Source organism: Lithobates pipiens, unplaced genomic scaffold (assembly GCF_037356315.1).
Source record: "Lithobates pipiens isolate NorthernLeopardFrog02 unplaced genomic scaffold, aLitPip1_a1.2 Scaffold_16, whole genome shotgun sequence".
NCBI classification, from domain to species: domain Eukaryota; kingdom Metazoa; phylum Chordata; class Amphibia; order Anura; family Ranidae; genus Lithobates; species Lithobates pipiens.
The window spans coordinates 264,144,306-264,157,643 of NW_027507748.1; the positions used below are offsets into that span (position 1 = coordinate 264,144,306).

At 45.5% G+C, this 13,338-nt stretch overlaps 1 protein-coding gene across 1 annotated transcript in view; it reads right to left on the minus strand.

Annotated features, from left to right (window-relative positions):
• LOC143984136 (uncharacterized) overlaps positions 1-13,338 on the minus strand; it is a 128,085-nt gene that overhangs the window by 38,377 nt on the left and 76,370 nt on the right. The window lies entirely within an intron of this gene.

Sequence of the window (13,338 nt, forward strand, 5' to 3'; positions counted from 1 at the left end):
AGAATAGAGGATCAAACGGTGATCGGACCTTCTAAACTCTTTGGCCCTTTGCAAGTAAATGAGGAGGCAGCTCCTTACATCTAAACAATGAAACTACTTTTCCTCATTCTTAGTGTCATCACAAAAAGATGGAAGGGTTATTTTGTCCTATGAAATGATGACACTACCTTGGGCAGATATAACGGATCTGGCCTGAGGGAAATCCTATCTGGCAGGATCAACAAAAAAGGTTAGACTTTTTAGGTCCCCTACTCTTCTAAATGTGCAGATAGCCAACAGAAAGGCTAATGTTACGGTCAAGATCTTAAAGGTAACCTCCTCTATTGGTTTAAATAGGTGCCTATATAATGCTTCTAGTACCCTAGGCAAATCCCACAGCAGGAACCCATCTTTAATAACTGGGGTATCTATCCCTGGCCACCAGAAACCTTTTAACTAAAGGATCTTTTGCTAATCTAGCATGAAGAAAAACTGAAAGTGCTGCGACTTGCACTTGAGGGGTGTTGCCTGCCACACCCTTTTCTACCCCATCCTGAAGAAATTCTAGGACTACTTGAACAGAGGTAGAAGAAACCTTTTTTTATTTTTACACAATGTACCAAAGGTTTTGGGTACTTTAGAGTAGAGCTTTCCGTTACTAGTTTTCTGGTTTAGAGGAGAGTGTCTATTTCTCTGTCCAAGCAACCCTTTATAATGAGGATCTGGCGCTCACAAGCCAGGCCATAAACTTGTACAATTTCTGGCCTGGGGTGCAGCATTGGACCCTGACAGAGGAGGGCTGGTAGGTTCATGAGGTTCCAGGGAGGCGCCACTAATAGCACCTTCAAGGTTGCAAACCACGCCCTCCTTGGCCACCATGGCACAATCAGGAAGAGTAGGCCCAAAGACTGACTGAGTTGTTGTAGAACTCAGGGGGAAAAGGCATATGCCAGCTTGAACTGCCAACTCTGGCCTAGGGCATCCAGGCTCTTAGACTCCCTCTCCAGAGAGAGCAAGAAAAATTCTACTTTATGTAGCTGGCAAACAGATATATCTTTGGATAGCCAAACCATTTTACTACTGCTTGAAATACTTTGGAGCTCAGCTCCCCCCCCGGCAGTTGCGGAAGTCTGCTTCTTAGTTGCTCGTCCCTCTTATGTGGGACAGCCGACAGTGAGACTACGCTTCGCTTGGTCCAGCCCAGAATTTTCTTGGCTATGTCTAGGAGAGGTTTGGATCTGGTTCTTCCTTGGCGTTTCAGGTATGCTATCGCTTTAGCATTGTTGGAGCAGACCTGAACCTCCCTGCCTGAGATAGTACTCTTGAAGGTCTTTATCGCTTCACCCACTGCTCTGAGCTCTCTGGAGTTGGAAGAGGTTTTGGCTATCCCACTGTCCCAAAACTGTGAGCCTTGGCTTTCTCTAGGTGGGATCCCCACCCCCAGGTGATTGCATCTGTGGCGACTCAAACAAGTCCCACTGAGCCAAAAGGCCTACCCTTCTCTAGGTTGTTTGGGGCCGATCATTAAAATTTACCTGAGAAGGACTGCGCTTTCGTCAAGGGACTTTTTTTGTCCCAAGAGGAAATATGGAAGAATTGAAGGTCTCTTGAATGGAACTGAGCCCATACAAATTCAAGAATGCTGGCTGACATGAAACCCAAGACTCTCAGGACTTCTCTCCTGGAGCAAGAGGGAGGTCTTCTTAATCTTTTGACAGATGAGACTACTTTCTTTACCTTTTCCTTCAGCAGAAGAATTTGTGCTCGAGAGTATCTGATAAACTAAGAAGGTTTTGACCTGAGCTGGCTTGAGGGACAATTTCTTCATATTCACTAACCATCCCAAAGTCTGCAGGGACTGTAGTTATCTGGGTGTCTGTCCTCACCTGAACCACTGAAGGAGCAAAGATCAGTAGTTTGTCTAAGTAAGGAATTAGAGCTATTCCATGGAGATGCTGGTAGGCTACAGCCTCTGCTAGGACCTTCGTGGAGATCCTTGGACTGTATTCAAGTCCAAAACGGAGCGCCCTGAACTGCCAATGAAAACCCCCCTCCTGGGTTACTACCACAGATCTGAAGAATGCCTGGTGTTCCTGGTGGATAGGAACATGTAACTAAGCATCCATGAGATACAGAGTAGTCAAATAAGGTTTTTTTTTGCACACTGAGTGAATACTCTCCATTGAAAACCTCTTGCACTCTAGAAATTTGCTTAAATTCCTGAGATTCATGAGGAGGCGGTATTTCCATGAGGGTTTGCAGACAAAAATGTGGGAGTAGAAGGCCTGGTAAAGTTGACTTTGTGGAAGGGCACTACCACCTGTGCCACCTGGATCCCTTCTGGGAGGGTTTCTTTTTTTATAGCATCCTTGGGCAGATACATTAGAATGATCATCGTGGGGGCTTGAACGAGAACTCTAGCCAGTAGCCTTCTCGGATGAGCTGACAAATGTACGAGCTGTCTGATATCCCCTCCCATTGGGAGATGAATCGAGACAGCCTACCATCTTTGGTACTTGAACCTGGGGAGGAGAAGAGCAAATTAGTTCTTTACTTCCCTCTACCAAATCCCCACTTGTTACTGGGTTATTTCTTAGTTATTTTCGGCTTGTGGGCAACACATTTTTTATATTTCTCCCTCTTTGGCTTGATAGGGAACTTCTACCCTTTCTCAGAGGATCTGGACAACACTTTGTCCAGGCCTGAGCCAAACAGTAAAGATCCCTCAAAAAGGATGATCACACAATTTAGCTTTTGAAGATCACCATCCAATGCTTTAACCCAAATGGTCCTCCTGGCTGAGAGGCAGGAAGAAAAGTGCCCTGGTCTCTTTGGGAGGGAAAACTCGAGAGGATGGGCTCTCCTTTGGGGTTGGCTACTCTGGGCCTTGCACCCAAGGCAGAGCTACAGAGGTGCAAAAAGACTGAATAGCTGGCAACATTTCTTCCTGCACCGATTTAAGCAAATCATTCAGTAAACAAGAGGCTTCTTTGCCAGCCACTTTGCTAATATATCTAACAGAATGGATTGGAGTGAGAACTGGGCAACCTTCCACAACAATAGCCAATTTTTTTTTTTGGAGAAGCTAGAACTAGCAGATGTAGAAGGTGGTTTATCAGAGGCCTCTTGGGTTCCAATTGGTGATTCTCCAAGAGAAGAGAAAAAACATCCAACTGTCACTCTTCATGCCCCCCTTGGCTGCAGGCCCCACCCAGAAAGAGGAGAGCATGGGAGACTACCAGGGACTGCCAACGGCCTTACTATGGCATCCCCCCCCCCCCCCGGTAAAGGCATTTACTGGACCATGACTTGCTCTGGCCCACAGCCACCTGTGCTTTCCTTCCTCATTTTCCATGAGGTGAATCCAAGCAGGCTTTTTGCAGCTCTCAGGCTTCCAGGTAGCTGAAGTCCCATGCCTCCTTCCTGCAGCCTCGGGGGTCCAGCTTCTCCTCCGCACTTTAACCCCTCTTCTGGGTCATGCCCTGTCCTACTCTGCTTCCTTCCCTGCTCTGGCCGGAAACTCCGGTTGCCGAGTCCTCTGCCCCCATCGCTGCTGATGTAATCCGGCTGGCTCTTCACAGCATGGTGCTCGCTGTGTGCGGGAGAGGACAGGAGGAGAACCAAGTTGCTGATCAGCACACAATGGTGGGAGTTCACCACAATGTGCAGGAACCACCTGTGCAAACTGGGGAAACCTGTGAGAAGCATGTGGCATGCAAGGTGCCTCACAGGGGTACCATCCGACTCTTTAGTCTTCTGGTCAGAGAAAAAAATAAATCAAACGTTTCACTGTGGGAGAAACAATCAATACAGAGGGACAAGAGGAAGGGTGGGGGGGGCTTTTAACAGCTGTAATTGTGTTTCCTGTAGGGAGGAGCCTCGTCTCTCTCAGGTGTGCTGTCCTGGAAGGTGAGAAGAGAAAACCATATTCGATGTCATGCTATAAGTAACATGTTACTGCATAAATGTTGCAAATGCACACACTCCGGAACAGAGAAGGGCATACAATTTCAGGGAAGGAGAGCAAAAAATACATTTCACAAGAGCCAATTTTTGTATGTCTGAAGTCTAAAACACTGTGGATAATATATTTCTCATGCACGCTGTAAGCAAGGCACAGGAAGTTGCTTTCATTACTTGTAGGTTAAAGTGGAAAAGAAAACAAGCTTTGAGAGGATGAAAAGAAAAATAGTATAGAATATAAAGGAAGACAAGTGCATGTTGTTTGGGTGTCTGAAAGGCCAAAATTTGTTAAAGCTGAACCCCGGTAGATTATAAAACTTTCTCCATAACTGCAATGATTCTAAGAATTTATGTAAAAACTGCCCTGTTTAATAGAACTTTAACTTTGAAAACTGATATTATCAACCCCTTGGATAAAATGCAGCTCTGGCTAGGCACTTGGAGGAGGTATTATATAGTCTCTGTGCAACCACTGTGCAATGCCATGGGAATTGTAGTTGTGACTAGAAGTGTACTAATTTGCATAGTCTGCCAGTTGTAGGCATGACAGACCCAGAGACTCATGGTCTGTCAGCCAGTGTGAAGCCATGGTGAACGGGAAAGTCCAGAGTTTCCGGGTCAGTAACTCAAAAACATGAAATGGTAGATGGTGGGTTAGATCATAAGTCCCTGCTGAAAAATTGACCGCAGAGGAGATCGGCAGCTAGAAGCATAGCAGGGCTCACAATATGTATTTTTTACTCTCTGCTCATCCCTACAATTGTGTCTGTTGTCTTGTGGTTAGGTTTTCAGCCACTCATTTCTCTCTCTCATCAGTGACATCTCCATTAAAAATTAAATAATTGCTTTGTTCTTCCCAGCATATTTTCCATTTTCAGAACACATATGATCCCCCTGATTTTTTTAGAATGACAGAATTTAGATAAACCTTTCAAAAAACGTAATCTATGGGTCTTGTAGCTTGTATTCATCACTGAAAGATGTACCAGTGGATTTATAGAGCTGGAATCACAATTGTATACAAACAGCTGTGGCCGCTCAGCCTGTACAAAATAATGACCGTAGCAATTGCAGTCAGCATGCAGCCGCACAAGTAGAGGTTAGGGACAGATGAGTGACCCTGGATGCAGACAAATGGGTCAAGGCTCAGACATTCGTCCCCTAACAGCAGCAGCAGACATTTTGAGCAGTACTGTGTCATCTCAAAGATATGGAATCCTTCCAATTCTTACTATGGACTATAGAATGATTAGTCTATATTTGATAGAACATACCAAGTGTGGAAGTAGTTCAGTAGTTTATCAAAAAGGACAATGGAAAGTGTAACACCACTAAGTCCACAAAAACAAACAGTTGTCCGTCCACAACAGAGCTTAGTGCATTTCTGATGCATTACATTACAACTAAAGGCAGCCTATATATTTTTTAGTGAACCAATAACAAAGTTCATGAAAATTATACATTATTAAAAATAATAAACACAATAATGATTACCTAATTTTACACCTACAATTGCTTGCTATAACCTCCCTCCCTGAGCCTGTGCTGCTGGATTCAGATAGTTCTGCTGGGAGGAGTCTTGCAGATATAGCACACCATTACTCTACACCATGCTAGCGTCTGACTTGCACAGGGAACTACAGTTTCCATGATTCAATGGGCAGTGGACAGAGGCAAAGGTGGGACATGGGAAGGGCATAGGTGGACTGAATGTGAGAAGAGCGGGCGGAGCCGTGGCGTGTCTTATAAGTTGGTTAGATGCTAGGGCTTTCTAAGGAAAGACCCCTTAATGACGTCAAGCTGCCGCGTTCTAGTCTTCTTAATAACTGCATAACGCAAAAGGGGACAACTGAAACATTTGGAAAATGAGGAAGATATGTTGTCTCTACAATAGAGGAAGCTGAAAGGCTGGACGGGGAGCAAGTACATTTCTCTATATACTTGCATTTACATAGTTGGTGAGGTTGAAAAAAAAAAGACACAAGTCTAACCTCTCGGTCGTCCAGGTTCTTATCTAATAGTTTCTTGAAACTATCGATGCTCCCCACTGAGACCACTGACTGTGGAAGGGAATTCCACTTCCTTGCCACTCTTACAGTAAAGAACCCTCTACATAGTTTAAGGTTAAACCTCTTTTCTTCTAATTTTAATGAGTGGCAACTTGTTAAACTCCCTTCCGCACAACAAAGTGTTATCCCTATTGTGGGGTCATCAGTACGGTATTTGTAAATTGAAATCATATCCCCTCTCAAGTGTCTCTTCTCCAGAGAGAATAAGCTCAGTGCTCGCAACCTTTCCTCATAATTAATATCCTCCAGACCCTTTATTAGCTTTGCTGCCCATCTTTGTACTCGCTCCATTTCCAGTACATCCTTCCCGAGGACTGGTGCCCAGAACTGGACAGCATACTCTAGGTGTGGCGGGACCAGAGTCTTGTAGAGAGGGAGAATTATCATTTTTATCTCTGGAATGAATCCCCCTTTTAATGCATGCCGATATTGGGTTTGCTTTGTTAGCAGCATTGCTGAGCCTATCATCTACTAGGACCCCCAGGTCCTTTTCATCCTAGATTCCCCCAGAGGTTCTCCCCCCAATGTATAGATTGCATTCATATTTTTTCCACCCAAATGCATTATTTTACATTTTTCTACATTGAACCTCATTTGCATGTAGTTGCTTAACCCATTAATTTGTTCAGATCTTTTTTGCAAGGTTTCCACATCCTGCAGAGAAGTTATTGCCCTGCTTAGCTTAGTATCCTCTGCAAATACGGAGATTGAACCGTTTACCTCATCCTCCAGGTTTTTTATGAACAAATTAAACAGGGTTGGTCCCAGCACAGAACCCTGGGGTACCCCACTACCCACCCCTGACCATTCCGAGTACTCCCCATTTATCAACACACTCTGAACTCGCTTTTGAAGCCAGTTTTCAATGCATGTACTCATCCTATGGTCCACGCCAATGGACCTTATTTAGTACACTAAACGTTCTACGGGGAACTGTGTCAAATGCATTTGCAAAATCCACATACACCATGTCTACGGGACTTCATCTAGATGTGAACTCACCTCCTCATAGAAGGTTAATAGATTTGTTTGGCAAGAACGATTCTTCATGAATCCATGCTGATTACTGCTAATGATACCGCACTAATTACTAAAATCTTGTATATAGTCCCTTTTCATCCCCTCCAAGAGTTTACATACTATTGATGTTAGGCTAACTGGTCTGTAATTCCCAGGGATGTTTTTTGGCCCTTTTTAAATATTGGTGCTACATTGGCTTTTCTCCAATCAACTAGTACCATTCCAGTCAGTAGACTATCAGTAAAAATTAGGAACAATGGTCTGGCATTTACTTGACCGAGTTCCCCCAAGTACTCTCGGGCGCAAGCCATCTGGTCCCGGTGATTTATTACTGTTAAGTTTCCCAAGTCTAATTTTAAAACTGTCCTCTGTTAATCATGGAGGTGCTTCCTGTGATGTGTCATGAGGATAAACAGTTTTGGCTACTGAAGCCCCCGATTCCCTCGTGAAGACTGAGTAGAAGAATAAATGCAATACCTTTGCCATCTCCCCATCCTTTGTAACCAGATGTCCTTCCTCATTCTTTATGTGGCCAATATGGTCTTATTGCTCCCTTACATTTTTTGTTGCATTCTTTATAAAGTCTGAATGCTGATGATGATCCCTCAACCTTGTATTTTTTTGAAGGCCTATTCCTTGGCTTTATACACATTTTTACATTGGGATGTAAGCCATCCAGGACTTTCGTTTGTGCTTTTAAATTACCCAATGGGATGCATTGGCTTATTTAATATGCTCTTAAAGCAAACCCATCTCTCCTCTGTGTTTTGTTCCTAAGATTTTATCCCAATTTATGCCTTCTAGCAAGGTTCAGAGTTCAGGGAAGTTGGCTCTTTAGAAATTCAGTGTCTCTGTAGTCCCCTTATGTTTCCTAAAGTATTTGTGTCATTTATACTGAAGCCAATTGATCTGTGATCGCTGTTGCCTAAATCACTCTGTATATCCACATTCAAGTCTGTATTGTTGGTAATCAGTAGATCCAGTAACGCTTTACTTCTAGTTGGTGCGTCTACCATCTGACCTATAAAATTGTCCTGCAAGACATTTAGGAACTGGTGAGCCTTATGCCGCGCACACACGATCTGACAATTCGACCGTGTATGGGCTACGGCGGACTTTTTCTTCCCAAAAGTCCGGCGGACTTTAAAAGAAGACTTGACTCAAAATTGTCAGCCGGACTCAGCTGTCCGGCGGACAATCCGCTAGTCTGTGTGCTAGTCCGCCGGACTTTCCAAATGAACAGACTTGCCCCCACACGGAGTAAAGTCCGTTCATTTTGAATGTGACTTGAGGTACGACGGGACTAGCTGCCTCCATTGATGAGATTGACACATTGCTAACCCCTGGCGCCCTGCGGTCGTCGTCCCCCCCCCCCCCCCCCAACGGCCAGGGTTGTTGGGAAGTGGCCCTTGTCCTCATCAACATGGGGTCAAGGTGCTTTGGGGTGGGGGCGCCGCAGGGCACCCCCCTTCCCCAAAGCACCCACCCCCCATGTTGAGGGCACATGGCCTGGTACGGTTCAGGAGGGGGGCACTCGCTCGTCCCCACCCCCTTTCCTGACCAGCCAGGCTGCGTGCTCAGATAAGGGTCTGGTATGGACTTTGGGGGCCCCCCGATGCCGTTTTTTCGGCGTAGGGGTTCCCCTTAAAATCCATACCAGGCGACGAGGCTAGCAAGGTGTCGATCTTGCCGATGGAGGCGGGCGACAATGACTTAAATCGCTAGTCCCGTTGTACCACAAGTCACGTTCAAAATTAACAGACTTTACTCAGTTTGTGGGCAAGTCTGTTTATTCGGAAAGTCTGGCGGGACTAAGTCCGCGGATAGTCTGATCATGTGTACGTGCCATTAGATGAATGCATAGTTCCCTCCGCCTAGTCTGTGTCTGGATAATTAAAATCCTCCATTATGATAACACTTCCCATCCTTGCTGCTAATCCCATTTGTGACAGGTGATCTGTCTCCCCTTCATCCCACAGGTTAGGGGGCCTATAGCATACTCCCAGTATTATTTTTCCCTTAGCTTCATCCCTTTGGAGCTCTACCCATAAAGATTCCACCTCCTCCCTAGCTCCCTTAGTGATGTCAGCTCTCACATTCACTTGTATATTATTCGTGATATATAAGGCATACTCCTCCCCCTTTTTTACCCTCTCTATCCTTGTGATAAAGGGTACCGTATATACTCGAGTATAGGCCGACCCGAATATAAGCCGAGGCCCCCAATTTACCCCCAAAAAAACTGGCAAACTTATTGACTCGTGTATAAGCCGAGGGTGAGACATGCCTGTCCATCCCTGTGTGTGTGTCCGTCCATCCCTGTGTGTCCGTCCATCCCTGTGTGTCCGTCCATCCCTGTGTGTCCGTCCATCCATCCCTGTGTGTGTCCATCCATCCATCCATCCCTGTGTGTGTGTGTGTCCATCCATCCATCCATCCATCCCTGTGTGTGTGTGTCTCCATCCATCCATCCATCCATCCCTGTGTGTGTGTGTCTCCATCCATCCCTGTGTGTGTGTGTGTGTGTGTGTGTGTGTGTGTGTGTGTGTGTGTGTGTGTGTGTGTGTGTGTGTGTGTGTGTGTGTCCAGCCTACCTTTGTCCCGAGCCTCCGTCCCGTGCCTTGCCTCCTTGCCTCCGTCCCGTGCCGTGCCTTGCATCCGTCCCGTGTCGTGCCTTGCCTTGCCCCCGTCCCGTCCCGTGCCGTGCCGTGCCTTGCCTTGCCTCCGTCCCGTGCCCTCTTCGTCGGCGGCCATTGTAAAATTCAAAAGCTGCGCCGCCGCCTTCGCCTGTGATAGGCGGAACACTGAATTTCCCAGCAGCCTGTGTTCCGCCTATCACAGACGTCGTATCATCCTCGTCCGTAGTACGAGGATGATACGATGTCCGTGATAGGCGGAACACAGGCTGCTGGGAAATTCAGTGTTCCGCCTATCACAGGCGAAGGCGGAGCCGGAGGCGCGGCTTTTGAATAGAATGGCCGCTGTCTGTCTGCTCGACACGCTGATCGAGCGGGCAGACAGCGATGACTCGAGTATAAGCCGAGGGGGGCACTTTCAGCCTCAAAAAAGAGGCTGAAAATCTCGGCTTATACTCGAGTATATACGGTATACCCTTGAATACCCTTGAATGGTTGCCAGCCAGTCTCTGAAATTCCTACAAAATCCAAATCCTCCTCGTACAACAGTATCTCTAGTTCGCCCATCTTGTCCGCCAGGATCCTGGCATTGGTGAACATGCCATGTAGTTTAGACCGGTCGCATGTTATCCTCTTATTGTGTGTTCCGAGATTGCAACTAGGATTTGCTACTATACTTACCTTGGGTTTATGTGCTTTGGTCAATCCATCACTAATGCCCCCAATACTACCCTCTGGAATACGTTCCGCGCTGTCTATCTCTACCTATGGACCCTCTTCCCCCACCCCCGTTGCCTATTTCAAAAACCCCTCTAACATTTTGGCCATCTGCACCCTCCTCATTTAGGTGCAGTCTGTCCCTTCTATAGTACTGGTTATTGTCTGAGAAGTCGGCCCAGTCCTCCAGGAACCCAAACCCCTCCTTACTACACCAGCTCTTCAGCCATTTGTTTACTTCCCTAATCTCCCTCTGCCTTTCTGGTGTGGTTTGATGTACCGGTAGTATTCCTGAGAATACTACTTTGGAAGTCCTTTTTCTCAATTTAGCTCTCAAGTCCCTAAAATCGCTCGTTAGCACAGTCCATCTGCCTCCGACTTTGTCATGGGTGCCAACGTGCACCATGACAGCCAGGTCTTCATCAGCTCCTCCCAGTAATCTGTCCACAAGATCTTTGACGTGCCGAACCCGAGCGCCCAGTAGACAACAGTTAAGCACTTCAGGTCTTTGTTACAGATTGGCCTCTGTCTTTCTCAGAATTGAGTCCCCTACCACCAGAATCTGTCTTTCCTTTGGCTTCGCTTCCCCTCCACTCTCACTGGAGGAGTTCTTCCTCTGGCAGCTAGGAGAGTCCCTCAGCTCCAGCAGTGCTGGTCCTTGACTGGTTTCACAAATGTCACTCAATGGAGCATACTTATTGGGATGCTCCAGCCCTGGATTGGCCTCCCTGGCACTTCCCCCTCTACCCTTCCTGACAATCAACCATCTACTCTTTCCTAGTGCCTTCACCTCTTTGTCTCCATCCGCCTCTGTGCTGGCCCCTCACGTGTATGTTCTTGGCTCTCCTTTAGTATGGAGGGACTCTCTCAGTGCTGACAGTTGCTTCCCCAGATTCAGAACCTGGGCTTCCAGGGAAACAATGTGCTTACATTTTGCACTGCAGTATTCACCCTCGATCGGATGATCAAGGAATGCATACACGCCGCAAGATGTACGAGTCGCCTCTCCACACCCGCCTGGCAACGTATCTATTCATTTAGTGAGGATTGGGTATTATACCCTGTCCAAATTACCCAACAACTAGCTTCCTGACATTAATACTCAATAAGACGATACACAGGTACTCAACAAGACAATATACAAGTACTCGCAGACCTACGTGCACATGACTGACCTACGTGCAAATGACAGATATTTTACACCCTACTTAGTTTTATCACTTTTTTTTGTTTTTGACCTTAGTTCTACTTTAACATTTATTTTTCTGTAAAATATTTGATTCAAGCGCCACACTTCAAGCATACAACACAAATTGTATCAAATTAACATCTGTCAAATATATGTGACAGTCTAACTTTTTTGAGCCTTTTAAAGTGGTGTTGCCACCAAAAAAAAAAAAAATTTGGAAATTTTTTTTTTTTTTACTCACCTCTAAATACCTGTTGCTATGGGGTCCTTTGTAGTCTGCCTTCTTCCTTGCCCGGGCTGGTGACATCATTTCCCTTCGTGCTGCAGTCACCTGGGACCCGTAATTTATTGTTATTTTTTAGGGGGTACCCCACTTTAAGCTTGCTGTTTAAACTAGTGTGGTTTAATGCACCATCATGTGGGAGTGCAATTTGTGTTTTATTTGATAGAAAGTGATATCAGTATAATGCTATGTGGAGTTTTATGTGTTTTTTACATTGCTTAAGGAGTATATGTGAAGCCTATAGCACTGTCATAAAAACATAATGGATGAACACTCATAGAATGAAGGAGAGGATTGTTCAAACCAAGTGCATTTGAGCTGAATATCTAGTAAGGCCATTCTTTTTACTACATTTTTGCAATGTTGTCTTCTTTACATATACACTTGACGGAGGCCCACACTTGGAGCAGTGTTCCCAGTGGCATCACACTCCTTGGATTCATCCCTAAGGGGGAATGCTTGTCATGACTTTCCTGTAACTCAGGGGTCATGGTGTTGAGGTAAGCAGTTAATTTGCTCCTTGATGGTAGGAGCCAGCGCATTTGCCACATTGATGCTACATTTGTCACGCTCTATTGCACTGAATATTCACATTTCAACAGCGTTTTGTAACCATTTTTGATTTTAGCTCATTGACTTTCTTAATATTTTAATACTGGTTTGTCCTGCACGCCTTTCTTTTGCATATAACTTACGAGCACAAAACTTGAGCAGGATGTTGGTTTGAAGGGAGCACACAGTGTCAAAAGATTCAAAGTAAAAGAATCAAAGTAGATACACAGTCACATATATTTGACAGACTTTACTTTGATTAATTTCTATATAGACCTGTAAAGTGTGTCACAAAATAAATTTTATGATTTTGAGATAGTGAGTGCACCTTAACCACTTACAGACTGGACCGTTTTGCTGGCTTAAGACTAGACCACTTTTTGTGATTCGGCACTGCGTCGTTTTAACTGACAATTGCACAGTCGTGCAACGTGGCTCGCAAACAAAATTGACGTCCTTTTTTTTTGACGTGAGACGATCGCGGGTATCCCCATGGCCAGACTCACAGGGGTCCCGACCGGCACACACGCGCGCACCGCCGTGGGAGCACAATCGATGGCAGGGCAGCAATTTCAACTGGATGTACCTGTAAGCCAGTTTGCCTGCCCGTGCCATTCTGCCGATGTACATCGTCGTGCGCCAGTCGGGAACTGGTTAAACAAGTATTTGTAGTTATTTGACAGGGCTTATAGGATCTTTCAGGATTCCAGAAAGATACTACATAATGTAAGTTTTTTTTTTTTTTGCCTTGACAAAAGCATTTAGCTCTGCCTTAAAAAGAGTTACTAAATCCACAAGAGTAAAACCATTCTGTAGATGCAGTAAAGCATGCTTGTTATACTCACTGTGGAACCTAAGGAGTTAATCCTCTGGATTGTGTAAAAAGGCTGTTTGATCCAATTTTCTCTGATCCTTGGGGACAAGCTGCAC